We start from the raw sequence: 15000 nt of genomic DNA, 5'->3' as shown, positions 1-15000 counted from the left end.
CAATTGAATATAAGTTGAAAAGGATTTGCAAATAATTGTATTCTGTTTTTATTTACACAACATGCCAACTTCACTGGTTTTGGGTTTTGCACGTCATATTGGGAAAATTGTTGCATCCTGACCTGGGTAGTTTAACTCGAGTGTGTGTTTTATGCGTGTGTTGTCCATGTAATCAGTATGTGCTTCCTGTGATGAACTAGTATCTCATTTCCACCGCCAGACTCCACCTCCTCCAGAACTCAGTGCTGCCTTCAAGGGCTTGAACCGACATCAAAGGCAAGTGTGAGATTTGGCATTCCTGTCAGAGCATTACAACCTCTGGAGCTTCCTCCCCCCCCCCCCCCCCCCCCACCAACCCTCAACCGCCTGATGAAAATTAAATTGAATGAAATAAAAATACAAGCCTGGCTCATTCTTTAAGCCATCTTTAAATGTTCCCCCCCCCCAGAAGAGACTTGGTTGTGTGAAAGAGAGACTAAAGGAAGGGAGAGTTAAGGCAGTGTTTTTCAACCACTGTGCCGTGAGATGCTGTTGGAGATGATCTAATTTCACCTATTTGGGTTAAAAGTATTTTTTGCAAACCAGTAATTATAGTCTGCAAATGATGTGTTGTTGTTGAGTGTCGGTGCTGTCTAGAGCTCGGCAGAGTAACCGTGTAATACTCTTCCATATCAGTAGGTGGCAGCCGGTAGCTAATTGCTTTGTAGATGTCGGATACAGCACGAGGCAGTGTGCAGGTAAAAAGGTAACTGATGCTTAAACCAAAAATAAACAAAAGGTGAGTGCCCCTAAGAAAAGGCATTGAAACTTAGGGAAGGCTATGCAGAAAGAAACTAAAACTGAACTGGCTGCAAAGTAAACAAAAACAGAATGCTGGACGACAGCAAAGACTTACTGTGGAGCAAAGATGGCGTCCACAATGTAGATCCGAACGTGACATGACAATCGACAATGTCCCCACAAAGAAGGATAAAAACAACTGAAATGTTCTTGATTGCTAAAACAAAGTAGATGCGGGAAAATATCGCTCAAAGGAAGACATGAAACTGCAACAGGAAAATACTCAAAAAAGAGAAAAAGCCACCAAAATAGGAGCCCAAGACAAGAACTAAAACGCCAGCAAAAAAGTCAAAATAAGTCACGGCGTGATGTGACAGGTGGTGACAGTACACCTACTCTGAGACAAGAGCTATAGTGATGCATGCTTGGTTATGGTTTAAAGTCATATCCAACAATTGCGACAACGACTTTTTAATGTCAACTGAGATTAGTTTTTTAATGATTTCTGCTGGTGGTGTGCCTTTGGAATTTTTTCTACACAAAAAATGTACTTTGGCTCAAAAAAGGTTGAAAAACACTGAGTTAAGGGAAGACATGTGATGCCTCTCTCTGTGGCTTTTTGGAAGACGTCCTTACTCTCACTGCCCCCTCCGCCTTTTCTCCCTTCCCGTGGGTAAGAAGCAGCATGGTGGTGTGATTTAGGAGGCGGCCAGGCTGGTATAACAGCACTGTGTGCGCATCCATGTCTGAGGTCTCTGCACAAAATATTATTTACGGCTGGCAGTGACGGGGGTGGGCAGCGCAGAAGAAGAAGCAAATTCAGCTGACCAGGCGAGACTTAAGAGAGGCAGGGGGAGGTTGAGACACTATAATCACTATCCACACCGCTTCACATCACCTGGAGGATCCTGGCTGCTAGCGACAACAGGTTACTGGTGCATGAGAGGATGATAAAGAGGCAGCTTTTTTCCCCACTTACAACTACAAACCCCTCTCATGACTGATTATGTGCAATTAAAGCAAGCGATCGAATGCACAACGCTGCACTTTGCCACAGTATGTAAAGCACAGGTGTCAAACTCAAGGCCCCAGGGGTCAGATTTGGCCCAACGTATTTTCCGGACCATTGAACGGTCTATTTTCAATCTTTTTTTCATATATAAGGCGCGCCGGATTATAAGGCGCATTATTAACCCTTGTGTGGTGTTCGGATCGGTTGGACCCGTTTTCATTTTTTATTAAAATTATACAATTAATACATTTTTCAAACTGAGACTCACTGACTTTGGCTCATTTTCTGTGAAGAACATACAAACCCCGTTTCCATATGAGTTGGGAAATTGTGTTAGATGTAAATATAAACGGAATACAATGATTTGCAAATCATTTTCAACCCATATTCAGTTGAATATGCTACAAAGACAACATATTTGATGTTCAAACTGATAAACTTTTTTTTTTTTTTGCAAATAATCATTAACTTTAGAATTTGATGCCAGCAACACGTGACAAAGAAGTTGGGAAAGGTGGCAATAAATACTGATAAAGTTGAGGAATGCTCATCAAACACTTATTTGGAACATCCCACAGGTGTGCAGGCTAATTGGGAACAGGTGGGTGCCATGATTGGGTATAAAAACAGCTTCCCAAAAAATGCTCAGTTTTTCACAAGAAAGGATGGGGCGAGATATACCCCTTTGTCCACAACTGCGTGAGCAAATAGTCAAACAGTTTAAGAACAACGTTTCTCAAAGTGCAATTGCAAGAAATTTAGGGATTTCAACATCTGCGGTCCATTATATCATCAAAAGGTTCAGAGAATCTGGAGAAATCACTCCACGTAAGCGGCATGGCCGGAAACCAACATTGAATGACCGTGACCTAGGATCCAGCAGACGGCACTGTATCAAAAACCGAAATCAATCTCTAAAGGATATCACCACATGGGCTCAGGAACACTTCAGAAAACCACTGTCACTAAATACAGTTGGTCGCTACATCTGTAAGTGCAAGTTAAAGCTCTACTATGCAAAAGCGAAAGCAATTTATCAACAACATCCAGAAACGCCGCCGGCTTCTCTGGGCCCGAGATCATCTAAGATGGACTTATGCAAAGTGGAAAAGTGTTCTGTGGTCTGACGAGTCCACATTTCAAATTGTTTTTGGAAATATTCGACATCGTGTCATCCGGACCAAAGGGGAAGCAAACCACCCAGACTGTTATCGACGCAAAGTTCAAAAGCCAGCATCTGTGATGGTACGGGGGTGCATTAGTGCCCAAGGCATGGGTAACTTACACATCTGTGAAGGCACCATTAATGCTGAAAGGTACATACTGGTTTTGAAACAACATATGCTGCCATCTAAGCGCTGTCTTTTTCATGGACGCCCCTGCTTATTTCAGCAAGACAATGCCAAGCCACATTCAGCACGTGTTACAACAGCGTGGCTTCGTAAAAAAAGAGTGCGGGTACTTTCCTGGCCCGCCTGCAGTCCAGACCTGTCTCCCATCGAAAATGTGTGGCGCATTATGAAGCGTAAAATACGACAGCGGAGACCCCGGACTGTTGAACGACTGAAGCGCTACATAAAACAAGAATGGGAAAGAATTCCACTTTCAAAGCTTCAACAATTAGTTTCCTCAGTTCCCAATCGTTTATTGAGTGTTGTTAAAAGAAAAGGTGATGTAACACAGTGGTGAACATGCCCTTTCCCAACTACTTTGGCACGTGTTGCAGCCATGAAATTATAAGTTAATTATTATTTGCAAAAAAAAAAAAAAAATGTATGAGTTTGAACATCAAATATCTTGTCTTTGTAGTGCATTCAATTGAATATGGGTTGAAAAGGATTTGCAAATCATTGTATTCCGTTTATATTTACATCTAACACAATTTCCCAGCTTAAATGGAAACGGGGTTTGTATATCAGAATACATATTTAATGACCACACACCATACACCCCCCTACACATTTTATTACATATAAGATGTCCGGGTCCAATAGAAGTGTGGAAATTGATGTTCTGTGTACCACACGCACTCCCACACAAACACCCACACACACACAGCAGGCCTAGACAAGGAGGAGGACAGAGTGTAGGTACACAAAACATCAGAGGGTCAAATGTGCGAGAAAATGAGAGCAGACAGCGTTGACAAACAATGTCGCAACCTTGTGTGGGAACCGCAGGTGCAGAAACACAAAAGAAGAATCCCTGTGGGATGCAGAAACTGGCAGAGAAATTTTCCGTGCAGCGTTCATATTGTTGTTAGTCAGCCAGCGTTTGTGGGTCTGATGGACCCGTTGCATTTTGTGGCTGTTAATGCCTCACAATAAAACACTTTTATGTTAAAATACTGAACGGATGTTTACCTTATCCCAATAAACAGATGTTTATTGGGATAAGGTAAGTAACTGAGTAACAACAATATGAACATTACACAAGAGTTAAAGGAGTCATATTATTATTTATTTATTTCTAAATGGCCCTGCGATGAGGTGGCGACTTGTCCAGGGTGTACCCCGCCTTCCACCCGAATGCAGCTGAGATAGGCTCCAGCACCCCCCGCGACCCTAAAAAGGGACAAGCGGTAGAAAATGGATGGATGGATATTTCTAAATGTAAAACACTTCCTTGTGGCCAGCCGATCACGTCATTATTAAAATGTTACATTGGGTAGGTAACTTTTCTGAGAAACATTTTCCAAACTCATACAAACATGTCCAGTGTGGAGGACACTGCTTGTCAGAAAAGTAAAAGTTGAAAGACACTTAAGTGAATGTTGTTATACACTGGATGTTTACATTGTCACTATAAAGACACTCAACTGTAGGTTTTTTGTTCATATTTGCTTGAAACAGCTGATGTTCCTGCACAATTCTTAGCACGCAAAAATACACATTTGTTGTACGGCTAGAACATTTGCGCATTATGTTTGTGTTCAATAACAGTAAGTGTGTTTATCCATATACCATATTTTTCGGACCATAGGGCGCACCGGATTATAAGGCGCACTGCTGGTGAATGGTCTATTTTTGATCTTTTTCATATATAAGGCACACCGGATTATAGGGCGCATTAAAGGAATCATATTATTTTATTTTTTTTCTATATTGAAAACACTTCCTTGTGGTCTACATAACATGTAATGGTGGTTCTTTGGTCAAAATGTTGCATAAATGATGTTTTACAGATCATCTTCAAGTCACTTTTTGACAGTCGCTTTTGTGGGCGGTCTTATTTACGTGGCTCACCTTCGGCAGCGTCTTCTCCCCGTCATCTTTGTTGTAGCGGTGTAGCGTGCAAGGACGGGAGTGGAAGAAGTGTCAAAACATGGAGCTAACTGTTTTAATGACATTCAGACTTGACTTCAATCAATAACGGAGCAGCATCTCCTCATCCGGAAACAACAACAACAACGCCCGGAAATGTGTCCCGTGAAAAACCGTCCGACCGGAACGCTCTAATAACTAAAGTTCCTTGGGTGAATAATGTAAACTCACTACACCGGTATGTTTTAGCGCTTTCATGGCGAGTTTATTGACAGATATAAGTAAGAACTTTACACTACTTTATATTAGAAATGGCAACAGCGGAGGATGAATGTCCCATAACAAGAAGATAGAGAAAAGACGAAGCTTATCGACTACTGTGTCGCCACGGACTACAAAGGCAGACGCGCACAATTTTTCAGGATTCATGCAGATCCCAAATACAGATCAGCAGGTACTAGAAGGTAAGAAAAGTTGATTTTGCATAATATTGCTAAACAAAACGCCATATAATATGTCTCACCTTATACACACACCATAATACCACTTGTGTGTTTAATGCGCCGACAATCCATCAAGCGGTGCGGCTTCACAGCTTACCAAAGTCGTACTAAAACATTTTGATAGATTTTTGAGCGCCGTGTGTAATGTTCTATATTTTCAATGGAACATATAAAATGTTGGTGTTGTCTACTTGAGTCATATTGCCATCATATTGCAGTCTACACATATTTCTTATGTTTGACTGCCATCTATTGGTCACACTTATCATTACACCATGTACCAAATAAAATCGGGACCGGGTTATAAGGCGCACTGTCGAGTTTTGAGGAAAAATAATCCGGAAAATACGGTAATATGAATCAACAGAGCATTTTATCATTTACTAAATGTAATATTTTCATTGTGACAGACAGAAACACATATATTGCATGCTATTCAGTATAGTTTAAACTTAATGATCTAATAATGCAACAATTATAATGCCATCATTCATTTCAAACTCTTTAAATAAATGATAAATGATAAATGGGTTGTACTTGTCTAGCGCTTTTCTACCTTCAAGGTACTCAAAGCGCTTTGACACTACTTCCACATTTATCCATTCACACACACATTCACACACTGATGGAGGGAGCTGCCATGCAAGGCGCTAACCAGCACCCATCAGGAGCAAGGGTGAAGTGTCTTGCTCAGGACACAACGGACATGACGAGGTTGGTACTAGGTGGGGATTGAACCAGGGACCCTCGGGTCGCGCACGGCCATTTTCCCACTGCGCCACGCCGTCCCTTTAAAATGAAAACAAAATAAACATCTGCTTGAGTTATGTCAAAGCAAGTTATTTATCAAATTATTATAGTAGAAGTGACAATGATGACAATTACTATGGTACATTTTTAGTCTACTTTATAACTTTTGTTTTCGCCCTCTTTTTGTGCCCTCTTGTGCATTATCCTTTCCATCTTCATCCTTTGTAACTGAGCTACTGTGGGGAACAATTTTCCTTGTGGATCATTAAAGTGTGTCAAAGTCTAAGTCTAATAGATTTTACAGTAAAAAACAAACAAACTGGCAGCTCAGTTGCCAGGATTATACAGTAAAAAAAACAACTATAGTAAAATGTTTCCATTTACAGTAAAATGCTGTAAAAACCATTGTACATTTTACAGTGAAGTTGTCAGTTTTTAGTATTTTTACTGATTTTTTTTTTTTACAGTGTATGTAATACAAATATAATAATCAAATGCACAGCAATTAAATTTATAATATCATGAGGTGAATTCTTATACGTTTATATTCATAAATTACATACAGTTACAAGCGGAGCAGCCGTAACTGCGATGTAGCCCTCTGTGGTTATAACCGTGTTTGACACCCCTGATGTAAAGCATCCAACCACAGGCTTCATCTTGGATTCAACCGTATCACGCCACATACCAGGTATAAACATTGCATTGCAAATTCCACGTTGTTGATCTTTTTTTTTTTTTTTTTTGAAGCAATGCTGGAACGACTTCAAGAGTTGTGCCAGTCGGGGACGGGTTCAGCATGTCAAGACAGGTTTGCCGCTGCAAGTCTACAAACAAGCTCGTCTGGGCTTTTAGGCAGGGGCCATGTGTCTTCTAGTATTAACGAAGAGTTGTGAACAAACTGTTAAATAATCCATATATACCGACAACTGCCTACTAAACACTTATTCTTCTTTTGTTTGGGTACTTCACATTAGTTTTGGGCGATATTGCAAATGTGGGTATCGAGCAAATACCAAGTAGTTACAGGAGCAGTATTGGCCATATCCATGCAACTCATACAGTACTTCAACTGTTCAAGATCACAATACTAATCAGACAAAAACACAGTTGTGGAGGGGGGCGTGGCCTGCTTGGTGGTCCGAGGAACCCCGAGGAGAGAAACCTCCTCAACGGTATAGCCATGTAACAATATCAATTCAATACTTATTGTTGTTTGAATGCCCTAAAGCAGTGGTCCCCAACCACCGGTACCGGTCCGAGGACCGATTGGTACCGGGCCGGACAAGAAATTAAAAAATAAATAAATAAATAAAAATGTTTTTTTTTTTTTTTTTTAATTAAATCAACATAAAAATACAATATATACATTATATATCAATATAGATCAATACAGTCTGCAGGCATACAGTCCGTAAGCACACATGATTGTATTTCTTTATGAAAAAAATTTTTTTTTTAAATTAAATATAAAAAATAAAAATCACTCCCCCAAGCGTTGACCGGTCCGCGGCTACAAAAAGGTTGGGGACCACTGCCCTAAAGCATTCACACATATGGTTTTCTACACCAAAATTAATATATTTGTTCTTCTTCTCCAGATTTTGCCGTGTTCTACTTTCCACATTTTTCACCCGATTCAAAGCGCTCCAACTTCAAACTGTTCAGTCTATTCAGGAATCGCGGGCTTTCCCTTGACAAATTCCAAAAATTCCCCGATTTCCCAGAATTCCAGGTTTCCCGGGACATTTTTCCCATTCAAAATGAATTGGCCATTTTTCAAACTTCCACCATTTCCAAATTTTTCAACCGATTCAAACCATTCCACCTTCAACATATTCCACCATCCTACAAATTCAAACTACCCTTTTTCCAAGTTCAATAAAATTCCAGGATTTTCCAAAATTCCAGGTTTACCAAAGCCCTATTTCCACCCTTTTTTCTGGCAAGTACTCCTCCCACATTTTTCAACCCACTTCAACCGTTCCACCGTCAAAACATTCCTCTTAATTAGGACAAAAAACAAAGTTGTTTTTTGAACTGGAAAAATTCCCGGTTTTCCTGAAATTCCAGGTATTCCGTAATACCATTTCTCAATTCAACGTGTTACTATTTCAACATTTCTCGACCGATTTCAAAAATTCCAACACCAACCATTTCAACTCATTCAGACCATTCATGTTTTTTACCATTTTCAAAAAAATTCCAGACAATTCCCTAATACCATTTACTACTTCAACATTTCTTGCCCGATTCAAACAATTCCAGCACCAACCAATTCCGCTCCTTTAGGACATTCATGCTCCTAATCATTTTCTAAATAATCCCGCTTTTCCCAAAATTCCCAAATTTCTAGGAAGTTCCCATTGAAATGAATGGGATATTTTTCCAAGTTGCACAATTACCACATTTTTAAACCTATTCAAACCATTCCAACATCAACACATTGCTCTTATCTTGGACATTCAAACTAACAGTTTCCCAAGTTCGAAACAAAATTACGGTTTTCCTGGAAATGCAAACTCTTCAACTTTCAAACCATTCAAACTATTCTTACATTCATACTACCGTATTTTTTGGAGTATAAGTCGCACTGGAGTATAAGTCGCACCTGCCGAAAATGCATAATAAAGAAGGAAAAAAACATACATAAGTTGCACTGGAGCCCGGCCAAACTATGAAAAAAACTGCGACTTATAGTCCGAAAAATACGGTACATTCTGTCAGCATTTCAGTTCAACTTCAGCATTGTAGCATTCACACGCAATTCCTTCAGTAATTGCCTCATCTAGTTACCCTTATTTTTGCTCTAAAAGGCCTGCTGTGTCCAGGGACTTATTTCCTGAGATTGTAAACAATAACAAAAATTACAAAAAAAATTTGGGATGATAAAAAAAAATACTGATCCAACCACTGTAGTATTGACCAAATAATTTTATACTTGGTATCTTTACTGTCGATATTTGAATTGATACGCCCACCTTTGTTTATGTTTAATAGCTCTAGCTTGCGGTTAGCATATCCTCCTACAGTGTGTAATGTAGCATGTTTATATAGTCTCCAACCTCCAGGGATGACATAGGAAGGAAGTATTAGGCGAGGATTACTGGCTTTGCACTGTGTAGGGACATTAGCCGCAAGCTATAATGCAACATTGAGGACTCGTCCGTTTGCTTGTGGCTGTCAAATATGCAGACACAGCTGAAATGTGTCATCGACATGCATTACCACATTACATAAGTATTAAAAACTCTCCTTGTCGGCCAAATTTATATCACTAAATTGTATATTGACTATATTGCGCAACTCGAGTGTAAATATGATTAAGGAGTGTTATTTTATATCTAGAGGGCTCTCATAATGATGAAAAGTGTATTTAGAAAGTTGAGAATAGGTTTTTTACACTGTAGTTATGGAAATATTTGATCTATAATTAGTAAATCCTACTTTGAGGAAATCCACTATATTATTGATTATTCATTCAAACTGTTCCAACTTCAAAATATTCAGCCTGTTTGGGAATTGTGTGCTCTACTTTAACAATTCTAAAAAAAAAAATCCAGGATTTCAGTTCAACTTCAGCATTGAAGCATTCACACGCAATTCCTTCAGAAATTGCCTCATCTAGTTGTTGTTTACTCTCTTGTTTGTATCCATAATTCATGTTTACTAATTTACAGGAATATAGGAAACTTCACCTGCAATGTAAAGTATCCACTATTTATTCAAGTCACACCAGTTGTTGTTTTGTTGTTAAAAAGTTACTGAATCGATTTCAAATCACTGATTGTATCTCCTTCAAAAAATATTGTTCCTTAATCGTATCGGCAACCACATCGTTACACCACTATAAAATACAAACTAATTTCTAAATAAAATTCCAATGCCTGTGTCTAAAAAAGACACCACAATCCTATTTGGGGGTGTTCTATCAGTCAAAGGCCCTTGGAATTGTCCTCCAACACACCCACCCCCCCCAAAACAGCAAGTCCTCCTGTGTGTGACCTTAACTTCCAGTGCGTCGTGACTTCCTGACTGGAGGGAACTTGCCTGGCAGTCAGCCAGCCTGCGGGACTGAGCCCAACAGCTGCTTCGGGGAAACAACATTGTTCCGATCACGTTAAAAAAAAAAGGACATTGCAAGCTAGTTTGGGTCAGAACCGGGCAGAGGTAAGCTAGCCGTGTGTGTACGTGTGTGTACGTGTGTGTGTGTGTGTGTGTGTGTGTGTTCTTGTATTTCTACCCTTCTTGAGACATCAACAAGAAAAAGTACCTTCTATATGAGGACGGGTGAACAAGTTAGGACATCAATCATGGTCCTAACAGACAGAGAATGTCTCATTTGCACCCCTGGTGGTGAAATCTATCAAAATTAGGGTGGTCCCAAAAAGAAGGGATTGTTCAAATTGACTCTGTTGCAAGTCTTGTGCATTCTTTGTAACTTGTTTGTGTGTGCTATGGCTGTTGAGGTCTTTTTTCCTGGTCTCAGTCTTGCCTTGGAGTCCAGGCTTAGACTGAATATTTTTTTTACTCATCCCCCCCACCCCCCACCAATGTTTACCCGTTTTCCACCTTTTTAAGGGGCGCCAGAAGTCGGCTGACCCGTCAGTGGTCCTGTTCTGTCTCCCTGTAAATGTTTATCTGCTCTCGAGTGGGACTGTGCTGAAATCTGTGTGTCGGGTTGAAAAGTGCTACCCCTCTGGTCAACTTAGGAAATAACAAGTGTGTGTAAAAATGTTTGAAGTGCTCCCCCTCTGGTCAAGATATGTAATAACAAGTGTGTGTAAGAAATTGAAATGCCCCCTCCACCCATCCATCCATTTCTACCGCTTGTCCCTTTTTGGGGTTGCGGGGGGTGCTGGAGCCTATCTCAGCTGCATTCAGGCGGAAGGCAGGGTACACCCTGGACAAGTCGCCACCTCATCACAGGGCCAACACAGATAGACAGACGACATTCACACTCACATTCACACACTAGAGCCAATTTAGTGTTGCCAATCAACCTATCCCCAGGTGCATGTTTTTGGCGGTGGGAGGAAGCCGCAGTCACGGGGAGATCATGCAAACTCCACACAGAAAGATCCCGAACTCAGGACTTCTCAGGACCTTCGTATTGTGAGGCACATGCACTAACCCCTGTAGCACCGTGCTGCCCGAAATGCCCCCTCTTTGGCCAAAATTAATAAGAAAAATAAAATAAATATATATATATATATATATATATATATATATATATATAGAGAGAGAGAGAGAGAGAGAGAGAGAGAGAGAGAGAGAGAGAGAGAGAGAGAGAGAGAGAGAGAGAGAGAGAGAGAGAGAGAGAGAGAGAGAGAGAGAGAGAGAGAGAGTAGGGCTGCAACTAACAACTAATTTGATAATCGATTAATCTGTCGATTATTACTTTGATTAATCATCGGATAAAAGAGACATTTCTATCCTTTCCAGTATTTAAAAAAAAAAAAAAACCAGCATACTGGCACCATACTTATTTTGATTATTGTTTCTCAGCTGTTTGTAAATGTTGCAGTTTATAAATATAAAAAATAAAAATAAAAAAAATAAAAAAAAGTAGCCTCTGCGCATGCGCATAGCATAGATCCAACAAATCGATGACTAAATTAATCGCCAACTATTTTTATAATCGATTTTAATCGATTTAAGCGGTTAGTTGTTGCAGCCCTAATATAGAGAGACATACGTACATACATACAGACATAAGTAAATATTGAAGATTAAAGACCAATTCCAAAAAAAAAAAAAAATCACTACCGGTAAATAGTTACCTTTTGTATATTTGCACAGTATGTATATATTATCAATGTTGCAAATACAAATCTTTATATATCTAGAAAGGGTGGTCCTAAAGAGGTAGGCTGCCCGAAATGCCCCCTCTTTGGCCAAAATTAATAAGAAAAATAAAATAAATATATATATGAAGTGCTTCGAGAGGCTGGTAAAGGAATATATTGTCTCCAGACTTCCCTCCACATTCGACCCATACCAATTTGCTTATCGCCCTAACCGCTCCACAGAGGACGCCATCTCCTCTGCACTCCACCTGAGCTTAGAACATCTGGAAAGAAAGGACACACACGTGCGGATGTTGTTCCTGGACTTCAGCTCAGCATTCAACACCATCATCCCGCAGCACTTGGTGAGCAAACTGGCCCCCCTTAGATTCAGTACCCCCCTTTGCAACTGGCTGCTTGACTTCCTCACAGACAGACCCCAATCTGTGAGAGTGGGCAACAACACCTCCAGTGCCATCTCCCTGAGCACCGGCTCCCCCCAGGGCTGCGTCCTGAGTCCACTGCTGTTCACGTTGATGACCCATGACTGCTGCGCCAGGTCCACTACTAACCACATTGTGAAGTATGCGGAGACACGACAGTAGTGGGCCTCATCCGTGACAACAATGACAGACTACAGGAGGAGGTGAAACATCCGGTTGACTGGTGCAGAACCAACAACCTGGTCCTGAATGTCAACAAGACCAAGGAGACCATCGTTGACTTCAGGAAGCCCCAGTCCAGCCACGCTCCACTCTACATCAACGGCACAGCGGTGGAGATAGTAAGCAGCAACAAGTTCCTGGGGGTGCAGATAACTGACAATATCACTTGTCCCTACACACCGGAGCTCTTGTAAAAAGAGCTCAGCAGCGCATGCACTTTTTGCGTAGGATGAAAAGAGCATTCTCAAAAAAGAGCCCATTCTCACCACATTCTACAGAGGCACTATAGAGAGCCTGCTGACCAACAGCATCTCTGTCTGGACTGGAGCCTGCAATGCCTCATACTGGAAGTCTCTCCAGAGAGTGGTGAGGACGGCGGAAAAGATCATCAGGACTCCTCTTCCTCCTATCCAGGAGATCGCAAAAAGCCGCTGCCTGACCAGGGCTCAGAAAATCTGCAAAGACTCCTCCCACCCCCACCAAGGACTGTTTTCACTGCTGGACTCTAGACAGAGGTTCCGCAGCCTCCGAAGCAGAACCGCCAGGTTCTGTGCCAGCTTCTTCTCTCAGGCCGTAAGACTCTTGAACGCATCATAATTAAATTATCCCCTCAACTCCCCCCAAAATGGATTAACTCGCTGGAATAAAAAAGACAATATAACATACATCCATAAACGTGGACGCATGTCAAACAGTACAGTAATCTATTTATTTATTTTATATATATATATATATATGTATCCATCCATCCATCCATCCATCTTCTTCCGCTTATCCGAGGTCGGGTCGCGGGGGCAGCAGCTTAAGCAGGGATGCCCAGACTTCCCTCTCCCCAGCCACTTCATCCAGCTCCTCCCGGGGGATCCCGAGGCGTTCCCAGGCCAGCCGGGAGAAATAGTCTTCCCAGCGTGTCCTGGGTCTTCCCCGTGGCCTCCTACCGGTCGGACGTGCCCGAAACACCTTCCTAGGGAGGCGTTCGGGTGGCATCCTGACCAGATGCCCGAACCACCTCATCTGGCTCCTCTCGATGTGGAGGAGCAGCGGCTTTACTTTGAGCTCCCCCCGAATGACAGAGCTTCTCACCCTATCTCTAAGGGAGAGCCCCGCCACTCGGCGGAGGAAACTCATTTCGGCCGCTTGTACCCGTGATCTTGTCCTTTCGGTCATGACCCAAAGCTCATGACCATAGGTGAGGATGGGAACGTAGATCGACCGGTAAATCGAGAGCTTTGCCTTCCGGCTCAGCTCCTTCTTCACCACAACGGATCGATACAGCGTCCGCATTACTGAAGACGCCGCACCGATCCGCCTGTCGATCTCACGATCCACTCTTCCCCCACTCGTGAACAAGACTCCGAGGTACTTGAACTCCTCCACTTGGGGCAAGATCTCCTCCCCAACCCGGAGATGGCACTCCACCCTTTTCCGGGAGAGAACCATGGACTCGGACTTGGAGGTGCTGATTCCCATCCCAGTCGCTTCACACTCGGCTGCGAACCGATCCAGTGAGAGTTGAAGATCTTGGCCGGAGGAAGCCATCAGGACCACATCATCTGCAAATAGCAGAGACCTAATCCTGCAGCCACCAAACCAGATACCCTCAACGCCCTGACTGCGCCTAGAAATTCTGTCCATAAAGGTTATGAACAGAATCGGTGACAAAGGGCAGCCTTGGCGGAGTCCAACCCTCACTGGAAACGTGTCCGACTTACTGCCGGCAATGCGGACCAAGCTCTGACACTGATTATACAGGGAGTGAACTGCCACAATAAGACAGTCCGTTACCCCATACTCTCTGAGCACTCCCCACAGGACTTCCCGGGGTACACGGTCGAATGCCTTCTCCAAGTCCACAAAGCACATGTAGACTGGTTGGGCAAACTCCCATGCACCCTCAAGGACCCTGCCGAGAGTATAGAGCTGGTCCACAGTTCCACGACCAGGACGAAAACCACACTGTTCCTCCTGAATCCGAGGTTCGACTATCCGGCGTAGCCTCCTCTCCAGTACACCTGAATAGACCTTACCGGGAAGGCTGAGGAGTGTGATCCCACGATAGTTGGAACACATCCTCCGGTTCCCCTTCTTAAAGAGAGGAACCACCACCCCGGTCTGCCAATCCAGAGGTACCGCCCCCGATGTCCACGCGATGTTGCTTTTTTATCCTGCACTACCATGAGCTTATGTAACGAAATTCCGTTCTTACCTGTACTGTAAAGTTCAAATTTGAATGACAAT

The 15000-nt window shown here is 42.2% G+C and overlaps 1 protein-coding gene across 9 annotated transcripts in view; it reads right to left on the bottom strand.

The window, feature by feature from the left end:
* The window catches only part of atp11c (ATPase phospholipid transporting 11C), a 233045-nt gene that overhangs the window by 217100 nt on the left and 945 nt on the right, over positions 1–15000 (bottom strand). The gene's annotated exons all lie outside the window — the stretch shown is intronic.

This window comes from Nerophis lumbriciformis, linkage group LG36, assembly GCF_033978685.3.
Source record: "Nerophis lumbriciformis linkage group LG36, RoL_Nlum_v2.1, whole genome shotgun sequence".
Taxonomy (NCBI): domain Eukaryota; kingdom Metazoa; phylum Chordata; class Actinopteri; order Syngnathiformes; family Syngnathidae; genus Nerophis; species Nerophis lumbriciformis.
The sequence above is the reverse complement of the archived record's forward strand: the minus strand, read 5'-3'. Positions and strand labels throughout refer to the sequence as shown.